The sequence below is a fragment of the Geotrypetes seraphini genome, chromosome 3, assembly GCF_902459505.1.
Source record: "Geotrypetes seraphini chromosome 3, aGeoSer1.1, whole genome shotgun sequence".
NCBI classification, from domain to species: Eukaryota; Metazoa; Chordata; class Amphibia; order Gymnophiona; family Dermophiidae; genus Geotrypetes; species Geotrypetes seraphini.
Window position 1 is genome coordinate 24,031,899 of NC_047086.1, and position 24,285 is coordinate 24,056,183.

Sequence of the window (24,285 nt, forward strand, 5' to 3'; positions counted from 1 at the left end):
TTAAGCGATTAATCAAGAAAAATAATAAACCTGAAACTTGATTTGTAAATCGCTTAGCAAATTAAATTAAGCTATTCAATAAGTTAAAAATAAACTTGAAACCTGAATCTCACAAATTTCCATATTTTTCTTGCTCTATCTGTAAAACTAATTCTGGCCCCTGTATTAATTAAAGTTAATTTATCCTGACCCTCTTTAAGACAATTGCCTCCAAATTATTCAGAATACTGCCATTAAAATCATTTCACCTTAAAAGCTCAAAAATTTGATCATGTCACCTAATAAACTTGAAACTTGAAACATAAAACCATAGCTTCCGGTCTACCTGATTTCATCAACAGGTTATTAATCTCCCACAACCTGCATCGCACATTACATTCTTCTTATCAAAACCTGTTATCCATTCCCTCTTTAAAACACCTTGGCACCGTGCATACTAATAAAGTTCATCACTTGATAAATTTAAAACTAGCTTGAAGGCCTTTCTTTTCAAAGACGCACTTGGAGTACAATAGTCCTTTCAAGGACTGCAATGGGACTTCGCTCCCTGCCCTTCTCATTCACTTTAATCTTTTCCACAAAGTGCTAGACCATCTATTTCCTTGTTTCCTCCCCTTTGTTTCCATCCTTGCTTTTCTTTTTCATTATAATTTGCTCTGCTTTGCTTTTAAATATATGCCTTTCTGACTGTCCGTTTTAACAATTACACAAATGTATTTTCTACCCTTTTTCATTTTGTTTCGGTAAGTTCCCCAAACAAACCTGAAACCTAAAACGGAATTTATTTTTTATTTATTTTTTTTTCTTTTCTTTACATACGGGAGAGACAAGTGCTGAAAAGTTCTCAGCCGGCCTTGGTTCACTCACATTCAATTCATACTAAGCCCTACAGGGTTCACCACTCTCACCCACCCTACTCAACATTTACATATCCTCTCTAGGACACCCACTGCAAAAACCAAACCTGATCTAATACATATTGTGACAGGGAAGTGCCTGTCAGCAGTTTAAACCCGGTTTTAAACCCTGCCTTGCAAAGGGCTGTCCCTATTCCTAAGCCCAGGAAACTGCCTAGTAACCCTGTGCCTATCACTAAGAGCCAACAGGTAGGGCAAGGCAGAGAGGCAAGGACAGAAACCATAGCGTTCTTTCTCCCTTAGTCTAACTGTGAACTAGTATGAATAAATTACTTAGAGCCTGAGAGGAAAGCCGGAGGTGAGAACCTGTAATTAACCTCTCCCGAAAGCTTGCACGGAACTTAGAGTCCCGAGAATTCTTAACCCTTAAGAGCAGTCTGAAATGGTTGGGTAATAAAGTTCCCCAACCCTACCCTGGGAGTCCGGGGCAGTGGGGGCACTGGGCCTCAGGTGGGACAGTGCTAAAGCCTCCTAAAGATTTCTCAAACAGAAAAAGCAAAATCAGGAGAAAACGCTCTTGGTTTTATTCCTTGGCCTTTCTGCCTGGACAGCAGGCTGGACTGTATGAAAGTATGTTTTTGTCTAAGTCTCCTCAACACAGAGGGACTGCTGGAACCCTAGTGCTGTAAACTGAGGGAAATAAAAGAAAAGCTGAACTTTACCACTAACGCAGCCTCCACTAATTATTTCACTGTTTCCCAGTGGGAATCCTCCTGGGAGCGCCTGGTCCCCACGCCTGGGGCGGGAGCTGGGTTGCCAGCGCTAGGCTTAACCCCGGCCCCGCCACAATATATGCAGACGACATCTCCATCCTAACAGCATAACAAATGAAATCTCAAAATACATTACTCATATAATGACTGAAATAGAACATTGGACAAGCAACTTAAAACTGAAACTTAACACAGAAAAAACAAAAATCTTCCTTGCAAGCCCAACGGATAAAATTACCAATTCAACGCTACATATAAAAGACCTTCGTTTAGATTACTATTGCAATCACTAGTGCTTTCTACCCTGGACTATTGTAATATCGTTTATTTGGGTATCATTCAGAACTCAGCTGTCCGCTTGAATCTCTAAACAAACTGTACATTGTAATTTTTTCCCTTTTTTTTTTTTCAGGAAAGCTGTGATTTTTCTTTACAGGTCAGCTCCGAAATTCTTAGCAAACATTATATTTTGTAATTTTGATTCCCAATAGTCTCCGTACTCTGTACTCCCTCCACACATTGGAGCTGAATGTTCAGCTCTCCTAAATGCAAACCGCCCAGAGTCGCAAGATTGTGGTGGTATAGAAGAACAAAGCCATTACCATTATTATTATTATTACTGAAGCGAACAAAGTCTCATCTGTCTAGGAGGTGGAAAATCCTAAGTGTCTTTATGACCCATTAGAAAAACAATATCACAATGCAGGAATTTTTTTCAATAACAAAAACAATGTAACAATGCAGAAATTTTCGCTTACCTTACCTTATAAGCGAGGTACATTAATAATATACAATATAATCTTATACTCTATAAAATCTTATCTAAGCAATAGATGAGAAAGCGCATGCAAAGAATAGCACAGATGACAGAATGCGCAGACGTTTCTATAAATCCACAATAGAGACTTTCCAAAAGTCTTCACTTAATTTCATTCTTCCCGAAAGAATGGCAGCTGCTTATTTTCGCGGCAGGAATTTACCGAAAACTCCACATTAATATTTGTCCTTACCAAAAAGACAATAACCGCGGCGGGTTTACCGAAAACCCTACAATTTAAATAAAGGGTTGGAACATGATGCCAATACCTGTGAGTATTAAAGAACAGAATTCAAAATTCAGAAATACTCACAAAATATTGGTAATGTCAAGTCCATCACGGACGTAGCCCCCAAATTGAAACGGACAAGATTCGTTTCTAGGTCCCGAAATAACATTCTGTCATCTGGAGGCAATTCCCCCCAGAAAGAAAGATAGATAGCCAGTATTCTGAAGAGATTTTTGCCTGATTTATTATGAGTCTGCAAAACATTTATATATCTGTTACATATCAATGGTAACCATCACAAGAAAAGGGGGATGGACAAGAGAGGGGAGGGGGTGCATGAGCAGGATATGTACTTCATTGTTTAAATCTTAAAGGTGTTAAGAGCTGTGGGGGGTTGAGCCTTCCTGTCTCAGACAACTAACCTAGTTAACATAAATTAAATGACCTCTTCCCAAACCATTAAGAAAGTAAACACCCAACATTCTACATTTGATTACTTCCAGCCCAGGCAGGAACAAAAGACATAAATATGTGTGTCCTTTTCAAATGTGTCCTTTCATAGACAGAGACAGAAAATCTATCCTTTCATTACACCAAGGGCAGATGTGAAGAGGCAGACTGAGCTACAAGCAATAAATGCATGGCTGAGGAGATGGTGGGAAGAAGAAGGTTTCCACTTTGTGAAAAACTGGACAACTTTTTTGGGGGGAGAACAAGCTCTTCAGGAGGGACGGACTACACCTGAGCACGGCGGGAACGAGACTGCTGGCAAACAACGTCAAGAGAGGAATAATGAAGGCTTTAAACTGAGAAGGGGAAAGCCGACAGTCGACCTGACGTCGACGGTTCGGAAAAGAGTATCAAATGAAGATACTGAGCGGGAAAAATGCTGGGAAGAAACAAAAGACGAACTACAGGGAACTAAGGATCAAGAGAAATTAGAGAACAAAAAGAAGAGCAAACAGAAACTAGAGAACAATAAGAAGAGCAAACAAGGAGCTAGAAGACCAGGTGGACATGAGGTAACAGGTTGACGAAAAAGACGCACCACAGGAAGGGGAAGAACAAAACGGAAATCAGGGGCTGGCAGCCCATGAGGGGGACGGCAAGAGGAGTGAATCACAAGGAAAAACAGCTGGAAAAAGAGATAACCGGAACTTAAACTGCTTGTACGCAAATGCAAGGAGCCTAAGGACCAAAATGGGGGAACTGGAAATCAAGGCCAGAAAAGAAGACCTAGACATCATTGGAATCACAGAAACATGGTGGAATGAGGAAAACAAATGGGACGTAATACTGCCAGGGTACAAACTCTATAGGAGAGACAGGACTCACAAGAAAGGTGGAGGAATAGCACTATATATAAGGGATACTATTCACTCGACCGGAGTGGATACGGCAGCAAAGGCAGAAGGATTGGAATCATTATGGGTTAAATTACCAGGAAGAAATGGAGCTGATATAAAATTGGGACTGTATTATCGCCCACCTGGACAAACAGAAGCAAACGACAAAGAACTGGGAGCAGAATTGAGGCGGGAATGCAAAAACAGAAGTGTGATGGTAATGGGGATTTTAACTACCCCGGGATAGACTGGAGTATTGGAAACTCCAATTGTGCGAGGGAAGCAGAATTCCTAGAGGCTGTGAGGGACTGCTTCATGGAACAGCTTGTCAAGGAACCAACGAGAGGGGATGCTACTCTTGACCTAATCCTCAATGGGCTAGGGGGACCTGCGAAGGAAGTGGAAGTAGTAGGACCACTAGGAAACAGCGATCACAACATGATCCAGTACAAATTAGAAGTGGGAACATCAAAAGTGAAGAGAGCCACAGCGACAACGCTCAACTTCAAGAAAGGGAACTACGATGCTTTAATAATAATAATAATAATAACTTTATTTTTGTATACCGCAAATACCACAAAATAGTTCAGAGCGGTTCACAATGCAAGAGACTATACATATACAGCGAAGATAAAAAGATTCAATTTGCAAGGGACTGTACATATACAGCGAAGATATAGAATCGGTTGAACAGGTCTAATGGTCCTCAGTTTCAATTACAGGAGAGTATTGAGAGAGGAAGGAGAGACTGAGGGAAAGGGGGGATAAAAAGGATTGAGGGATCAGGAAGGGAGAGACTGGGGAAGGAAGAGAGGTGGTTAAAGTTTGGGGGGATTGGCCGGAAGGGCAGGGGTTAGAAAAATTTATCAAAGAGGTAAGATTTGAGCGATGGTGAGAAAGAAACTCAGAAACAGCTCAAAAAGGATGGAGACCAAAGAGAAAGCCTGGTCCCTATTCAAGGACACGGTGCAAGAAGCACAAAATCTATACATCCCCAGGTTTAGGAAAGGGTGCAAAAAAAATCGAACAAAGGACCCGGTATGGATAACAAATGAAGTGAAGAAAGCGATAGGTGACAAGAAAAAATCGTTCCGAAAGTGGAAAAAGGACCAAACCAGGGAGAACTGGAAGGAACACAAAAAACATCAAAAGGAATGTCACTGAGTGGTTAGGAAAGCAAAAAGGGAATACAAAGAGAGGCTGGCTGGGGAAGCAAGAAACTTCAAAACGTTCTTCAGATACGTTAAAGGGAAGCAACCGGCGAGGGAGGAAGTAGGACCGTTGGATGATGGAGACAGAAAGGGAGCGGTAACAGAGGAAAAAGAGGTAGCTGACAGGTTAAACAAGTTCTTCTCGTCGGTCTTCACAAGCGAGGACACATCAAATGTACCAGAACCAGAAGAGATCATAAGTGGAGACCAAGAAGAAAAACTGTCGCATATAGAGGTAAGCCAGGAGGATGTCCTCCAACAGATAGATAGATTGAAAAGCGACAAATCACCAGGCCCGGACGGAATCCACCCAAGGGTACTAAAAGAACTAAGGAACAAAATAGCGGAAACACTCCGACAGATTTGCAACCTATCTTTGAGAATTGGGGAGATCCCAGAGGACTGGAAAATAGCAAATGTCACACCTATCTTTAAAAAGGGATCGAGGGGTGACCCGGGGAACTACAGGCCAGTAAGCTTGACTTCAGTTCCGGGCAAGATGGTTGAAGCACTGATAAAAGACAACATCTGTGAGCACATAGAAAAAAATGGACAATTGAAGGCGAGCCAGCATGGCTTCTGCAAGGGAAGATCGTGTCAAACGAACATACTGCACTTCTTTGAAGGGATAAACAGCCAGATGGACAAAGGGGAACCCATTGACATCATTTATCTCGACTTCCAAAAAGCCTTTGACAAGGTACCCCATGAGCGGCTACTTAGGAAACTGTGGAACCAAGGGGTGGAGGGGGACGTGCACAGATGGATTAAACACTGGTTGGCGGGCAGAAAGCAAAGGGTTGGAGTAAAGGGCCACTATTCGGACTGGAGGAGGGTTACAAGCGGTGTTCCGCAGGGGTCGGTGCTCGGACCACTGTTGTTCAATGTATTTATAAACGACCTAGAAACGGGGACAAAGTGTGAAGTTATAAAATTTGCGGATGATACTAAACTCTGTAGCAGGGTCAGAACAGCGGAAGAATGTGAAGACCTACAAAGGGACCTACACAAACTGAAGGAGTGGGCAAATAAATGGCAAATGAACTTTAACATAGAGAAATGCAAGGTCATGCTTATAGGGAAAAAGAACCCGATGTTCAGATACAAAATGGGGGAATTAGTACTAGGGGAAAGTAACCTTGAAAAAGACTTGGGTGTGCTGGTTGATACAATAATGAAACCAGCGGCACAATGTGCAGCAGCCTCAAAGAAAGCGAATAGAATGTTGGGTATCATTAAGAAGGGTATTACAACCAGGACGAAGGAAGTGATCATGCCACTGTATCGTGCGTTGGTCCACCCGCATCTGGAGTATTGTGTCCAATATTGGTCACCATACCTCAAAAAGGACATGGCGATACTTGAGAGGGTTCAGAGAAGAGCGACGAAACTGATAAAAGGTATGGAAAACCTTTCATACGCTGCCAGGTTGGAAAGGCTGGGGCTCTTCTCCCTGGAGAAACAGAGACTCGGAGGAGACATAATAGAGACTTTCAAGATCATGAAAGGCATAGAGAAGGTAGAAAGGGACAGATTCTTCAGCCTATTGGGAACCACAAGAACAAGGGGGGGCACTCAGAGAAATTGAACAAATGCTAGGAAATTTTTTTTCACTCAGAGGGTGGTGGACACCTGGAATGCACTTCTGGAGGTTGTGATAGGACAGAGTACACTAAGGGGTTTCAAAGAAGGATTGGATAAATTCCTGAAGGATACGGGGATTTAGGGATACAGATAGAGAGGTAGGGATAGGTTATGAAAGGGTACAGATAGAAGGATAAAGGGGATTAAAGGGTTTGGACAAGGATCACCTTACAGGTCATGGACCTGATGGGCCGCCACGGGAGCGGGCTACTGGGTGCGATGGACCTTTTGGTCTGACCCAGCAGAGGCAACTTCTTATGTTCTTATGATGGATCCAGAAGAGGAGGATAAGAAGATCGTAGCACAGGAGAAGAAAATAAAGATTGTAGCACAGGGAAAGGAATTGAAGACAAAAAAAATACCAGGACTTAAATTGCATATATACTAATGCAAGGAGCCTAAGGAACAAAATGAGAGAATTGGAAGTCATGGCCAAAACTGAGAACCTAGACATCATTGGGGTCTCTGAAACATGGTGGAATGAAGAAAACAAATGGGACATAGCACTGCCGGGGTACAAACTCAAGTACCGTTTTTATATCTATCTTCATTGTAAACCGCTTTGAACCTCACGGTATAGCAGTATATAAGAAATAAAAAATTTTTTTTTAAACTATCGCAAAGACAGGTCAGGTCAGAAAGGAAGAGGAATAGCCCTATACATAAAAGAAAGCATACACTCGACCAGAGTGGACACAGCAGCGACAACCAACAAATTGGAATCACTAGCATTTCTCTCAGCTCCCACGCCACCCCCAAGAGTTCATCACCTCCCCCACTTCTTTGAGTTCAGTACCCGTTATTCTCCCTTAGATCCACCCTGCCCCTGTCCTTCAGACTTCTCTATTTTTCCAGCAGCAGTAAGTCACTGCTTCGGCTGACCCGATCCAATTACTACACTGCATCCTATCTGACTGACACAATTTGGTTCAGAATGTTTTCGTGTTTTCCTCCTCTAAATCTGGGGTGCATCTTATAGTGCGAAAAATACGGTATATGGCATAAATGCGCATGAGTCGAGTCTTTCATTTGAAAGGAAGCTCTGGAACAAGAGGGCATAGGATGAAGTTGAGTATTCTAAGGAAATACATTTTTACAGAAAGGGTGGTAGATGCATGGAACAGTCTCCCAGAAGAGGTGGTGGAGACAGACTGTCTGAATTCAAGAAAACGTGGGATAGGAAGGTGGTATCTCTTAGAGAGAGGAAGAAATAATGGTTACTGTGGATGGGCAGACTGTATGGGCCATTTGACCTTTATCTGCATTCATGTTTCTAGTCTTATGTATTTGTTTGTAATTTTTTTATGCAGTAAAAAATTGATTCACTTGTACCTGTTCTACACCAGTCAGGATTTTGTAACTTTAATCATATCTCCCCTAAGCCGTCTCTTTTCCAAGCAGAGGAGCCCTAAACTCTTTTGTCTTTCCTCATATGAGAGAAGTTCTATCCTATTTATCCTAAAATCTTGGTAGCTATTCTTTGAACCTTTTCTAATTCTGCTATATCTTTTTTGAGGTACAGCAACCAGAACTGAACACAATACTCAAGATGAGGTCGCAGCATGGAGCAATACAGAGGCATCATAATATGCCTAGTGGTGTTTACCATCCCTTTTCTAATAATTCTTAGCATCCTATTTGGTTTTTTTGGCCACCGCTGCAAATTGGGCAGAAGGATTCAGTGTGTTGTCTGATGACACCTAGATCTTTTTTCTGAATGGTGACCCCTAAGGTGGACCCTAGCCAGTAAGTTTCCAGGGTGATAAACTCTTCTCTTACAAAGAAGTGAGCTTTTTTGTCGGTACCTTTCTCCCAAAATATACAAAATCATACAAGTAAGGAAGGACTGAGATAGTAGTTTCCAAGTTATTGAGAAAACTTGCATGAGCAAGAAGGCAAGCTGGCTGAATGAGATGCAGCTGAGAGTTCCATAGAAATGGAATCCTACCAGATAATGAAGTCTTGACAGTCATATCTTCTAATGAGTCACCTTCATCCATAGCTATATTAAACTATTTTTCTCTATATGATTCTTAATCAACTTTTCTATAATTTTAGAAGGATAAGAAATAAAGAAAAATGCTCAATCTATAGTTTGCATAAAACTAAAGCAAGGAAATGGTTATAAATTATCTGGCTTTATCCTGGAACTGATAAGACTCATTTTCCTCTCCTCTATATGCAAAATGCCTTATGATTTGTGCCCTTTGTTATACAGATCCTCCTTAGAATTGCTATACTTGTGTTGGGTGTAGTTATTTGAAAGACTGCAAACTTGCGCCAACTAGTTATAGGTGGGGCTAAGTAGGAATATTTCCCATTCATACATTATGTGACTCATTTAAGAAAAGGAAGATATTAGGCAATTATTAAAAGTACCTTTTTCATAAATGATATCTAAAATATATAGGGTCAAAATGTAGCTATATCAGAGATATTTAAATATATTCCTACTGCATTAGTTATAGTGTCATGTGCCAAAACAATAAAGGGCTCCTTTTACTAAGGTACGCTAATAGATTAGTGCGTGCTAAATGCTAAGAAACTCAGGAATAAAAAGAGCTTATTAGCCTTTAGTACATACTAAGGAAGGACTTCAAGGGGCATGAATAGATTTTAACATGCACTAATGATGAGCAACAGCAACAAAATCGAACAAACCTTCCTTGTATTGTAACAATACATATGCTTAGATTTATTATCAAAATCAAATTGATGAAAACTCAGCACTGAGAATTTTTCACTTATTTTATACAAAAAATCCAGCACTTTAAGCTAAGTTGCAAGTTGTAAAAGACCAAAGAACAATACTGCAGAGATGATGTACTTGATTCCAAGTCTTTATTATAATATACTTGAGTCCAAGTCTTTATAATAATCAATAAACGTTGTCTCTTAGGGTTTTGTCCACCTTTGTTATAAAGGAACAAGGACCCAACATGGTCCATGTTTCTATTAACACATTTTTCTTAGTGGTCCGAATTGTTCCTAATTAGGTCACAACAATGTGCAAAGTTTTCAAAACTCATGATGAAGTGCAAATATCACAGAAAGTTTGTGGCTGAAATATCAAAAATTGAAAGTCTATATATACTTGAACCAGGGCAAAATTTTTGACTTAAAACCATCAGTTATACGTATCCAGGTATGCGCAAAACTTCTTATTTCACGAATACTACTTGCGTTAAGTTTTTCAAGCTTAGTTTGGTTGGATGTACCACTTAATATACGGTTTACATAAAACAATATTGTTTTGGCAAATGTGTATCTCTTCCAATAGGCTTATGTGCACTGAATGACCTTGTGAATCGCAGAACATTGAGAAATTATTTCTACAGCTGGAAAAAAAATTTAGATATACTTCTCTGGAGAATTGTATTTAAAAGAAAAACAACAATTTTCTGTTTGATTGAGAGAATTACAAATATTGATATTTCCTATAATTGTATATTAATTTCTTAAAAGCCAAAGGTGCTGATATCAGAGCATCTATCTTACTCCTAGCAACATATTCCTGTTTCCATTCTTTGCCTGAAACATAAACCAGTAGTCAACATTAAAACACATTTTTGTTACATAAAAGATGTCCTTTGCAATTTTAAAAAAGATATTTCAAAAAATTGTCTGAAAATAGTTATTTTTGCATTAATTGTATTACACAAAAATAGCCATACTGTGCCGTGTAGTGGGCCAATATCAGAGCCATCCCCGTGACCCTGGAAGTGACTTATATGCATACTTGCAACTTACTGGGATTGTAAGTAGGGACCCAAGTGAAGAGTAGCAACTGATTCCAGGTAGACTCGGAGGGCTAGCCCAGGGTGGAAGTTTAACTGGCAGCAGCCTGCACATTGTTGATATGTGGCCATGGGTAGGTGTGGTTCAGTATTAATTGTACATATGCAGAAGTTCACACATGCAGAAGTGGAAAGGAGAAGCTTTGCAAGAAAAGGTCTCTAGTGTGGTTTTAAATTGGTGGACCAGCTCCAGAGTTATACTAGTTGTGTGTGCATTCAGAATCGGTAGACACTTAGCAACTAGTGGGCACAGGACAGATAAGAACATAATAATAGACTTACTGGGTCAGACCAATGGTCCATCAAGCCCAGTAGCGTGTTCTCACAGCAGCCAATCCAGGTCACTAGTACCTGGCCAAAACCCAAGGAGTAGCAATATTCCATGCTACTGATACAGAGCAAGCAGTGGCTTCCCCCATGTCTTTCTCAATAACAGACTATGGACTTTTCCTCCAGGAACTTGTCCAAACCTTTCTTAGAACCAGCTACGCTATCCACTCTTACCACATCCTCTGGCAACGCGTTCCAGTTAACTATTCTCTGAGTGAAATAAAATTTTCTCCTATTGGTTTTAAATGTATTTCCCTGTAACTTCATCGAGTGTCCCCTAACTTCAGAAGGAAAGGATAGAGAAATTCCTAGAATCTAATGGGTTGCAAGATCCAAGACAACATGGCTTTACTTAGAGGTAAATCATGCAAACAAATCTGATTATTCTTTGACTGGGTGACCAGAGAATTAGATCATGGATGTGTGCTATATATAATCTACTTAGATTTCTGCAAAGCCTTTGGCACAGTTCCTCATAGGAGGCTCTTGAACAAACTTGACTGGCTGAAGTTAGGACCCAAAGTGGTGATTGGATTAGAAACTGGTTGACAGACAGACGTCGGAGGGTAATAGTTAATGGGAATTTGCTCAGAGGAAAGAAAGGTGAGTAGTGGGGTGCCTCAAGGATAGGTGCTAGTCAGTGTTTTTGTAAGCAATATTGCCAGAGGGTTAGAAGAAAAGGTTTGCCTTTTTGTGGATGATACCAAGATTGGTAACAGAGTGAACACCCTGGAGGGAGTGAAAAAAAATGAAAAAGGATCTGCAAAATTTGGAAGAATGGTCTGATGTCTGGCAACTAAAATTCAGTGAAAAGAAGTGCAGAATGATGTATTTAGCAAGCAAAAACCTGAGGGAGGTGTATGTGCTAGGAGGTGAAAGGCTAATATGCACTGATGGGGAGAATGACCTTGGGGTGATAGTGTCTGAGGATCTGATGGCGACAAGGCAGTGGCTGTAACCAGGAGGATGTTAGGTTGCATAGAGAGAGGTGTAACCAGCAGAAGAAAGGAGGTGGTTTTGCCCCTGTATAGGTGAGGCCCCACTTGGAGTATTGTGTTCAGTTTTGGAGACCACATCTGGCCAAGGTTATTAGAAGACTTGAAGCGTTCCAGAGGAAAGCGACGAAAATGGTAGATCTGAGCTTGATGGCAATAATTGTATTAAGCAGGATATAAGTGAGAGTCCATAACTTAATATGTATGAGAGACCCCTTGCCTGTGAAACCTGAAATACAGTACGATATATATAGATATATGAAGCTGAAGGATAGAAATGCTTCAGAGTTACAGTAAAAACAATATTGCTTGGTTAGCAAATGCTAAAGTGTTAAAATGTATGTCATGGCTGCTATTTCCTGTCAGATTCCTGTAAGACTGGGGAATAGATGAATCCTAGTAGGTTATTATGTCCTATTGCTGACAGGGGTGAAACCAATAGCATGTGATAACTGAGTTATTGTTGCCAGGGAAAATTACAAATGAAATATGATTAACAAGAAACCATGTGACTTGAAACTAACCAATAGAGTATGCAATTTAGGAAGAAAATCCAACGAAGTCTGCAATCAAAAAAGCAACAAGCAAAAATCAAAACACAAACTGCAAGCTATGTACAAGATGAAGGCAATGTTTATTTAACCAAAGAAATTGCAGTGAATATACAACTTTATTAGCAACCTAGGGACCCAACACGGTCCGTGTTTCGGACAACACACCTTCCTCAGGGGTCCATGGTAAATAAGGATTAGGACAAACTGCAATAAAAATTATCAAACAAATGCCTTCCTGAGACTTTGGTTCAGGAAGGCATTTGTTTGATAATTTTTATTGCAGTTTGTCCTAATCCTTATTTACCATGGACCCCTGAGGAAGGCATGTTGTCCGAAACACGGACCGTGTTGGGTCCCTAGGTTGCTAATAAGGTTGTATATTCACTGCAATTTCTTTGGTTAAATAAACATTGCCTTCATCTTGTACATAGCCTGCAGTTTGTGTTTTGGTTTTTGAGTATGCAATTTATCATTGGATCTTAATGAAGCAATTGTAATTTAATTGGAAGAGGTACCAACTATTTAGGTCCTAATTTGTCTGTAACTTGTAATTCGGGGAGATTCTTGGTTGGTATTCTACCTTTAGTAGAACGTCAAGAACTCCCAAGGCCTTGAATGCTTAAACTACACTTTTGTGTTTGGTAGATTTTTTTTTCCTTGGCTTCCTCCAGAGATGGAAGAAAGGGCTGAGGGTGTGTGTAACCTGTTCATGTAGTCATTCAGAGCAAATGAGCCAAAAGAAGTATGGGAAGAGACTAGAGGACCTCAACATTATGTATACTCTGGAGGAGGGACAGGGGTGATATTATACAGATATTTTTAAATATTGAAAGGTATTGTTATAGGACCAATTTTTTTCCAGAAAAAGAAAATTGGTAAAACTAGAGCAGTGTTTCTCAACTTCAAGCCAAGTGCCCCTGACCCCACCCCATTGTATATTAGGATATATTATGATATTATTATTTTGCAGGAAAATGAAATTATTGAATGATATTTGTTACCTGTATAGATAATAGTGGAATATGTGGAATATCTTTTGTTCTTTCATTTGTATGACACTGTTTTTTGATTAAAAAAAAATCAATAAAGAATTTAAAAAAAACCCACAAAGAACACTGTGTGCAGAGAAAATGTTATTTATATTCGCTTTTTTTTCAAAGATGTCAAGGCAGATGACTTTAAAATATGCAAATGTCTCCTCAGTAACAACTATAGAAAAAGACAAATATAGTGCAAAATATAGACGGATATAAATTCTCAAAACTGACATTTTGATCACTAAATTGAAAGTAGAATCATTTTTCCTGCCTTTGTTGTCTGATTTCATGAATCTCTGGTTGCACGTCCTTCTGACTATGCAGCCAATATTTCTTTCTTTCTGCCTCCTGCATGCTTCCTATCATCTAGACCTCATTCCATTCCCCAACCAACTTCTCTCTGTCCCTCCATGAGTCCAACTTTTCTTCCTCTCTCTTCCACCCCTATTGGCAACATGTCTCCCTCTCTCTCTCTCTCACTGTCCATCAGTCTTGAGAGATCCAGACATCTCTCCCACCCCCTCTACTGCCACATCCAACATTTCTCCCTCATCCCCTGGATCATGTGCAGCATCTTTCACCACTGCCCACCAGCCTGATGCCCATTTCTCCTATCATCCCTTTCCAGCACAATGCCACATCTCTCCCTCCATCACTATGTCTAACATTCCTCCCCCTTTCATCCCCTTCAATCTGTTCCCTCTCTACCACCATATCTAACATTTCTTCCTCTCATCCTATTCCCCATGCATCTCTACCTCTCTCTATGCCCAGTTTTCCTCTTCCTTTCCCCATGTGCACCATCCCTTTGCCTCTCACTCAAACACACTCATGTCCAACAATTCTCCCTTTCTGTTCCCTCCTTCCTATATTCCAGGTTAGTGCCCCCTTCCTCCCTTCTGTGTCCTGAGTTTGTGCCTCACCCCTGCTTTCTAGCTTTTGTCCCAAAATTGTGCTCCCATGTCCCAATGCATTCTTCCCCCCCCTTTTGTCCCAGATCATGTCTCCTCCCTTACTTGCTCGAGCTGCAATCGCTCCTTCCTTCAGCGGCTCTCATTGCAGGTTCACACAGGCAGCGATTCGCAGACTGCACATGGCTAACCCACAAACCCTTCCCTTTGATGTCGGAGAGAAGGTTTTCAGGTCAGCTACATGCAGCGTGTGAACCGCTGCCTCTGCATTCAAGCAATGAGTCCTGCTGAAGGCTGTAACTGGGACCTCCCCCTCCCATACCCCCCACTGACACAGCTTTAACATTGGAGGGAAGCCCTCTGGGTCAGCTTCGGTGGAGGGCAGGAAGGAGGGATCCCCAGCAGTGGCTTGACAGGAAGGTGGAGGGCAGGAAGGAGGGATCCACGATGGCAGCTTTGGCAGGAGGGTGGAGGGCAGGTAGGAGGGAGCCCTGGTAGCTTCTTTGACAGGAGAGTGGAGGGCAGGAAGGAGGAATCGCCAGCAGCTTCAGCAGGTGGGCAGGCAATATCCTTGGCGGTGGCTAGTGCCACATACCTCCAACAAGTGGCTCGCATACTCCTAAGGGTACGCATACCACGTGTTGAGAAACACTGAACTCGAGGACATAAATAGAGGTTGAGGGGTGGTAGGCTTAGGAGCAATGTTAGGAAATTATTTTTTACAGAGAGTGGTGGATACCTGGAATGCCTTGCCGAGGGAGGTGGTAGAGAGGAAAACAGTGATGGAATTCAAGAAAGCATGGGATGAACACAGGATCTCTTAACTAGACTATGAATGGGCAAACTTTCATGGTCTGAATCCCTCAAAGGCTGAAGTGAGCTTCAATAGCAATCCCAGTAGTTAGAACCTAAGGACAATACCGGATGGACTTCTAAGATCTGTGGTCCAGAAGAAACAAAGAAAAAGAACAATTAATCATGATACTGTAATGCATGTAAATACAGGGCAGACTTGATAGTCTGTTCAGATCTTTATCTGCTGTCATTTACTAATTTTGTCAGGCATGGTAGACAGTAAAATTGAGTATTGGTCTGTCAGCTAAAGACCTTCAAAGTCAGAAGCAGAACTTAGAAGAGAATATGTGACCGATAGTAAAAGTGATAGATTACTATGAAGAAAGCATGAATAAAACTAACTGAAGGGTGAGATAATTAAAGAAGTGTATAATTACCTGTTGTAAGGGTAGACAAAAATTTGAAGGAAAAAAGTTACATTAAAAACTTTCACACACACAAGAGATATTTGCCTTATTTGGTGAAAATAGTGAGTGGGGGGAAAAGGAGGAGAAAAGATCTGTTTACCTGAATGACATTCTCCAGAAGATCTCCAACTAGCATCCAGTGTTCAAAAGAGCATCTGGGAAGAGAAAGATAAGTGACAGGCTCAGATGCACTAAACGATCATCACTAAACTAGTTGAACTGGTTTAGTGTTCACGTAATTTAACCAACCAATGTACAAAGCAGCTCACTGCAGGCTTTTCCATTCGTTGCAGCCTCCAACTGCCATGCAATTGACCTCATTGGTATTAAAACAAGGTCATTAATATTAAAACAAGCGCTCTGATTGATGCCCTAATATTGCTAAGGCATGCACTAAATCTAGTGACCGACTAATCACTCAAAATTACCAACAGGTCTAGGCTCTGATTTGTTCAGATACCTTAAGCCCTGCCTATGGGAGGGGCCTTTGGAATCAGAACCAATCAGAGTTTTAGGCCCCCTTCCCAAAACATACTAGGATGCATTGGGAAGGGGAAGGCCTGCTGTTTTTTAAGAGACAGGCCTGTCAGCTGGAGGGAGCGGACATCCCTCTTGCTGGATTTCTACAATAAGGTATGAGGGGAAGGTTTGGGGTGGTATACTTGAGGTGGGGAGTTCTGGCCTGACTGACCACCAGGGCCTTCTGGGGATGGGGTGGTAGGAGGAGTTAGAAGGAGGGCATTGGTGTCGGGAGTGGGGGGTTCAGGTTATAGGCAGTCGGGTGTGGGGGTGGTCCGAGTGACCAAGGCAGGAGAGAGTGGGTATCCTTCCTGATTTTTTATTTATTTTTTAAGTTGTTAGGGAGGGGGGACATCATCTGGGGGAAGGGGTTGGGGTGGGCAACCTTTTTTTTTATAAAGCTCAAAGTAAGGCCTTCATAGTGGGGGAGCAGAATCTTTTTTTTTTTTTTTTTAATGGGTACAGATGTACATGTGTGTGTGACACAGACACAACATATGTGCCCATTAAAAAAAAAAAAAAATTCCTTCCCAAGCAGCAAAGCGGCAGGAGGCTGCTTCAGAGTTTCCCATATTCAGCTGTTTGGGGTTTGCCTTGCCAGCTCTGTGCATGTGTGAAAATCGCGTTTCTGTTACATCCCTTTCAGATTCCATACGCTAGGTGTTCAATCCCAAACTGAAATCAGGGAGTTGCAGAAATCCAACACTTTTCTGAGCATATGCTCCTTCCCCTTAGACTGAGAGCTAGAGTCATATCCAGTTTCAATTTCTGTCAGAAATCCGTGCAGAAGTCTTTTGAATTGCTCTGCTTTCTTTTCTTATTTTTTCACTTAAAGTTGGGGTTTTTTTTTGGGGGGGGTTCTGTGTCTTCTGTGCCTTGAGACCCCTTTCCGGTGGTCCCCTGTTGGAGGAAAGGATGTGATCCCGTGGAACTGAACTGCTGCTTCACAGACAAACTATGGTGGATCTTGGAGCCAGCCTGCTGTGTGCCACGCTTCTTAGACTTGGGGTCCGTTCCCCTGGGAGTTCGCTTGCCATTTTAAAATCGGAGAATTTGTTGGCCTCACAGTGACCCACTGGATTTCAGTGACAATGTAATGCATCCAGGTCTGAGTTATTAAATAGAATTGTGCACACTGAGATTTTAAAAACAGACAGACTAAGGCTTAGTGCTTGCTAACAGAATTTTAATGTGCTAAATGCCCAGAAGCCCATAGGTATAAAATGGGATTCTTAGCATTTAGTGTGTGCTAAGCTTTAGTAAAAGAGCCCTATAGGAGGAAGAGAGACAAACATTTTATTTAAGATTTCGGGTGGGGAATCTTCATCTACAATACAGTTCTTCCATTCGGACTCACCTCATCCCCCAGAGTCTTCACGAAGTGTCTGGTGGTGGTGGCTGCAGCCCTCCGTACCCAGGCCAAGTTTTTCCGTACCTGGACAACTGGCTCATCAAAGCCCCCTCTGAACAAGGGGTTATTGCAGCGACCCAACAGACTATTATGTTCCTCCAAAGTCTGGGGTTCAAAGTCAACTTTCCAAAATCCCAGTTGACCCCATCTCAGTCTCTCCAGTTCATTAAGGCCACTCTAGACATTGTTTGGCTCAGAGCGTTTCTACCTCCACCACGTTGGGATACCCTCATTCACCTTTACCATCAAGTGTCTCATCTCACATCAATTTCAGCAAGACAAATGATGGTTCTACTTGGTCACATGGCTTTTACAGTTCATGTGACACCTTTTGCCAGACTTCACCTTCCCATACCTCAGAGGACCCTGGCATCTCAGTGGCAACAAGCTACCGACCCGCTTTCTCAACAAATTACAGTATCTCCTTTGTTGAAGCAGTCTCTCCACTGGTGGATGCTCTCTTTCCAGAGGTTTGCTGTTCCACAATCTCCCTCACAACAGACTCTTCAACCTACGCATGGGGAGCTCATCTAGATGGTCTCCGTACCCAAGGTCATTGGGCTCCTGTGGACCATCTTTGTCACATCAATCTGTTGGAACTCGGAGCGATTTTCAATGCCCTCAAAGCTTTTCAACACTTTCTTCACGACAAGGTAGTCCTTGTCCGGACAGACAACCAAGTCGCTATGAACTATGTCAACAAACAGGAACGGGATCTCACTCCCTTTGTCAAGAAGCTCTGAAGCTGTGGGATTGGGCAATCCATCACAACATCTTTCTCGGAGCTGTCTACATTCAAGGTCAGCACAACTGTCTGGCAGACAAGTTGAGTTGTCTTCTGCAACCTCACGAATGGACACTCAATTCTCCTCCTCTACGTCAAGTGTTTGCTCGATGGGGGACTCCTCAAATAGACCTCATGCCTCTCCCCTCAACAACAAGCTGCCTCAATTCTGCTCCCGAATATACTCTCCCCAGTATCTCGAGGCAGATCTTTCCTACTGGATTGGATGGGTCAGTTTCTCTATGCCTTCCCTCCATTCCTTCTGATTCTCAAGACTCTTGTCAAACTCAAGACAGAACATGCCACCATAATTCTGATAGCTCCTCGGTGGCCCAGAAAACCTTGATACTCCCTTCTACTTCAACTCAGCACCAGGGAGCCTCTGCTTCTACTGGTTTTTCCTTCTCTGCCTACTCAGAGTCAAGGTTCCTTGCTACATCCCAACCTGCAGTCTCTACACTTAACAGCTTGGTACCTTTCCACCTAACAGACTCTACAATTTTCTCAGTCTGTACAGGATATTTTGGTAGCTTCCAGAAAGCTGTCCACTAGGCAGTGTTACAACCAGAAAAGGACTAGATTTTCTGCTTGGTGTTCCACTCGCCATATGGAGCCAATGTCTACCTCCTTGGTGTCTGTTTTGGATTATTTACTTCACTTATCACAGTCTGGCCTCCAGTCTACATCTATCCGAGTCCATCTTGGTGCAATTGCTGCTTTTCATTAGCCTCTTGATGAGAAACCCCTGTCTGCATACCCTGTGGTTTCCCGCTTTATAAAAGGACTTTTTAATGTTTATCTACCACTCAAACCACCTCCAGTGGTCTGGGATCTCAATGTTGTCCTGGCTCAATTGATGAAGCCTCCATTTGAACCAATTGATAAGGCTCAGCTCAAGTATCTTACTTGGAAAGTAGTTTTCCTGATTGCCTTCACGTCTGCTCGAAGAGTCAGTGAGTTACAAGCTTTAGTTGCGGATCCTAAACTGTGTGCATTAACATACGTGGAGGGCCATGTATGTTAATGCACACAGTTTAGGCAATAAAATTCTAGAACTAGAAACTGAAATAAGGGATGCCAACCTAGACGTGGTGGCAATATCCGAGACTTGGTTCACTGACGCACATGGGTGGGATATGGCTATACCGGGGTACAATCTACTTCGTCAGGACAGAGAGGGCAGGTTAGGTGGAGGGGTAGCACTATACATTAAGGAAGACATCAAAACTACCAGGATCACTGATGTCAAGTATACTGGGGAGTCCCTCTGGGTTAATCTGGCACGAGGTAGTAAAAAATGCCTGTATCTTGATGTGGTATACAGACCTCCAAGACAACCGGAAAACATGGACGCAGAATTAATTGAAGACATAGAGAATATAACTCTACGGGGTGACACTGTGCTGCTAGGGGACTTCAACATGCCTGACGCAGACTGGAACACATTTTCAGCAGCAACCAGCAGCAGCAGGAGGCTTCTGAACTCCATAAAAGGAGTACATCTCAGACAGATGGTAACGGAGCCCACTAGGGCCCAGACGATCCTAGACCTGGTACTCACAAACGGGGAAAGCATCTCAGAGGTCTCAGTAGGAGATACGCTAGCCTCCAGCGACCATAACATGGTATGGTTCAACATTGGGAAAGGATCCCCTAAATCAATTTCAAAAACAAAGGTACTCAACTTTCGGGGCGCCGACTTCGCACGTATGGGAGATCACGTTCATCAGATGTTACAGGACCAAGCAGAGACCGGCAATGTGGAAACTATGTGGTCGTACCTGAAATCATCCATACACGAAGCAACTAATCGCTACATAAAATCAGTAGATAAATGGCAAAGAAACAACAAACCCCAATGGTTCACTGAAGAGATCTCACTCCTCATTAAGAAGAAGAAAAAAGCATTTCTTTCCTACAAACGCACTCAGAGAAGAGAAACTAAAGTAGAATATAAGACCAGATCGGCAGCGGTCAAAACAGCAGTTAGGGAGGCCAAACGTCGAGTGGAAGAAACTCTGGCAAAAAACATTAAAAAAGGGGACAAATCCTTCTTTAGGTATATCAGCGATAGGAAAAGGAACACAGACGGTATAGTACGCCTTAGACAACCGGACGGAAACTACGCGGTGGCGGATTCAGAAAAAGCAGAACTACTAAATGAATATTTCTGCTCAGTCTTCACCTGCGAAGCACCAGGACACGGACCACAGTTGATGATAATACAAGACGTGGATGACCCGTTTCAGAACTTTGAGTTCACTCCTGGGGACGTCTACAATGAACTGGCAAGGCTAAAGGTAAACAAGGCCATGGGACCGGACAATTTACACCCAAGAGTGCTCAGAGAATTGAGAGATGTCCTGGCAGAACCGTTGGCGGTGCTCTTCAATCTCTCACTAAGTACGGGGAAAGTTCCGTTGGACTGGAAAACAGCCAACGTCGTTCCTCTACATAAAAAGGGTTGCAAGGCTGAAGCTGCGAACTATAGACCGGTAAGCCTCACCTCTATAGTGTGCAAACTCATGGAAACACTAATTAAGTATAAATTAGATACGATCCTGAACGAGGGAAATCTCCGGGATCCCAGCCAACATGGATTCACCAAGGGTAGGTCATGCCAGTCCAATCTAATAAGCTTCTTTGACTGGGTAACAAGAAGACTGGACTCAGGAGAGTCCCTGGACGTCGTGTACCTGGACTTCAGCAAAGCGTTTGACAGCGTCCCACACCGCAGGCTGCTGAACAAGATGAAATCTATGGGATTAGGAGAGACTCTAACTGCATGGGTTAAAGATTGGCTTAGTGGCAGACTTCAGAGGGTGGTGGTCAACGGTACCCTTTCTAAAATGTCAGAGGTGACCAGCGGAGTGCCACAGGGTTCGGTCCTGGGCCCACTCCTCTTCAACATATTCATTAGGGATCTGACTCAAGGGCTCCAAGGCAAGGTAACCTTATTCGCTGATGACGCCAAACTATGCAATGTAGTAAACGGCTATAATCTTCAGGATGCTATGGAGCAAGACCTGCGTACTTTAGAAAGTTGGTCCTTGATCTGGCAGCTGGGCTTCAATGCCAAGAAATGTAAGGTCATGCATCTCGGCAACGGAAATCCTTGCAGAACTTACACCCTGAATGGAGAAACTTTAGCCAGGACTACGGCAGAACGAGACTTAGGAGTAATCATCAGTGCTGACATGAAAGCATCCACTCAAGTGGAGAAGGCTTCATCTAAAGCACGGCAAATGATAGGCTGTATCAAGAGAAGCTTCGTCAACAGGAAACCTGAAGTCATGATGCCACTGTACAGAGCCATGGTGAGACCGCATCTGGAATACTGTGTTCAATTCTAGAGGCCACATTACCGTAAGGATGTGCTCAGAGTTGAATCGGGTCAGCGGATGGCCACCAGGATGGTCTCGGGGCTAAAGGGTCTCCCGTACGAAGAAAGACTGAGCAAATTGCAGCTCTACACTCTCGAGGAGCGTAGGGAGAGGGGAGACATGATTGAGACATTTAAGTACATCACGGGACGGGTAGAGGTGGAAGATGATATCTTTCTTCTCAGGGGACCCTCGACCACAAGAGGACATCCGCTCAAGCTCAGGGGAGGGAAGTTCCGTGGAGACACCAGGAAATACTTCTTCACGGAGAGAGTGATTGAGCATTGGAACGAGCTTCCAGTGCAGGTGGTCGAGGCACGCAGCATCTCAGACTTCAAGAACAAATGGGATACCTATGTGGGATCCCTACGAGGTCATGCCAAGGGATAGGGTCACTAGGACTGAATGAGCGGGTCAGTAGAGTGACAGTATAATTACAATTATTCTTTAGGGGGTCAGTAGATTTAAGAGGGTGGGTAAATAGTGTGGGCAGACTTGATGGGCTATGGCCCTTATCTGCCGTCATCTTTCTATGTTTCTATCCACCTTTCACAGTTTTCCACCATGACAAGGTGGTCCTCTAAATTCTTACCTAAAGTTGTTTCAGAATTTCATATCAATCAATCAATCTATTGTTCTTCCAGTCTTTCTTCCAAAGCCTCATTCTCACCCTGGAGAAATGGCGCTCCATACTTTGGATTGTAAACGTGTCTTGGCTTTCTACTTGCAATGCACTCAACCTCACAGAACAGCCCCACAACTTTTCATCTCCGATCCAAATAAGTTGGGGCATTCTGTCTCGAAGCGAACCATATCCAACTGGATTGCTGCTTGCATCTATTTCTGCTATGCTCAGGCTGGTCTCCCTTTGCAGGGTCACAGAGTTCGAGCAATGGCGGCGTCTGTAGCTTTCCTCAGATCAACTCCTATTGAGGAAATCTGCAAGGCTGCCACTTGGTCCTCGGTTCATACATTCACCTCTCATTACTGTCTGGATACTTTCTCCAGAAGGGATGGCCATTTTGGCCAATCTGTTTTGCAAAATCTCTTTTCTTAACTTGCCAACTCTTCCTCCATCCCATTATGCTTAGCTTGGAGGTTACCCACTGTTGAGAATATGCTGCCTGCTTGTCCTGGGATAAAGCACAGTTACTTACTGTAACAGTTGTTATCCAGGGACAGCAGGTAGATATTCTCACAACCCACCCTCCTCCCCTGATTGGCTTCTTAGGTACCTCACAGGAGACACGCGCCCTAACTCGGGTGGGAAGGCACTCGCGCATGCACAATGCAGCACTCGAAAGCTCTTACAAAGATCTTCAAGCAAGTCTGCTTTCGAGGTTCGAGGCTGTCCGCTGCGGGGCTCCATCGGTGACGTCACCCACTGTTGAGAAAATCTGCCTGCTGTCCCTGGATAACAACTGTTACGGTAAGTAACTGCTTTTTCTACCTATTTGTTGTCTCTGGTTTCTGCTTTCATCTTCTTTTCACTCTCTTTCTTCCAGCGTCTGCCCTGTCCCTTCAATCCAGCATCTGCCCCTTCCATCCACTTTCTGCCCTCTCCCCCTTCCATATGGTATCTGCCTTCTTTCTATGCCCCTCTCCCTTTTCCATCCAGCCTGTGCCCCCTCTCTCCTTTTTACATGATTCATTCCAGCTTCACTGCTCTCTTCATTTTTATCTCTCCTACACCAGATCTAGCATCTTTGTCCCTCTCTCATTTCTCTGCTGACCCCCTTTACAGCATCAATCTCTCTCTACTTTCTCATTCCTCTCTCTCCCCTTTCCCTCATCTGATCTCTCCATTCCACCCTGACCCCTTCCCCTCTAATCTCCCTATCAGCTGTTTCCTTCCTTTTTTTCTTCTCCCTTTCCTCCTCCCCTCTCCAACAGTAACTCTCTTCCCATCTCTTTCCCTCCTCCCCTCCCAGCAGCATCTCTCCTACCTCCCTCCAGGTCCAGTAGCAGCTCTCCCTTTATCCAGCAGCTTCCCAGCCTCCAACAGTGGCTTCCTCCCCTTCCCTCCCTCCAGCTCTCAGTACTTGCCTTCAGCAGCGATTCACTTAAGCAGTCTTGGTTCCTTTGTCACCTCTGAGGAAAGAGGAAGTTGCCGATGTGAATCACTGCGCTGGCAAGTACGAGAGCTGCTGGGAGGGGAGACAGCCCCTGTCAAAGGCTTCCCATGATCTCATTCACCCCTGCTTCCAAACTCCCGCATGCCTTGCACATTCACGCCCCCCCCCCAGCTGGCACAAACAGCGTTGCTCCGCAGGCCCTGCCGCCCAAGATGAGCCGGAGGACCCTACCCGTCGCCCTGCCATCGAGTCACCACGAGAGAGCAGCCTGCCGACAGGAAAGCTCAGGGCCAATACCGCACCACTCGCTCCCCCGTGGACGCTGTCAACAATCCGGAGGCAGCCAGCAA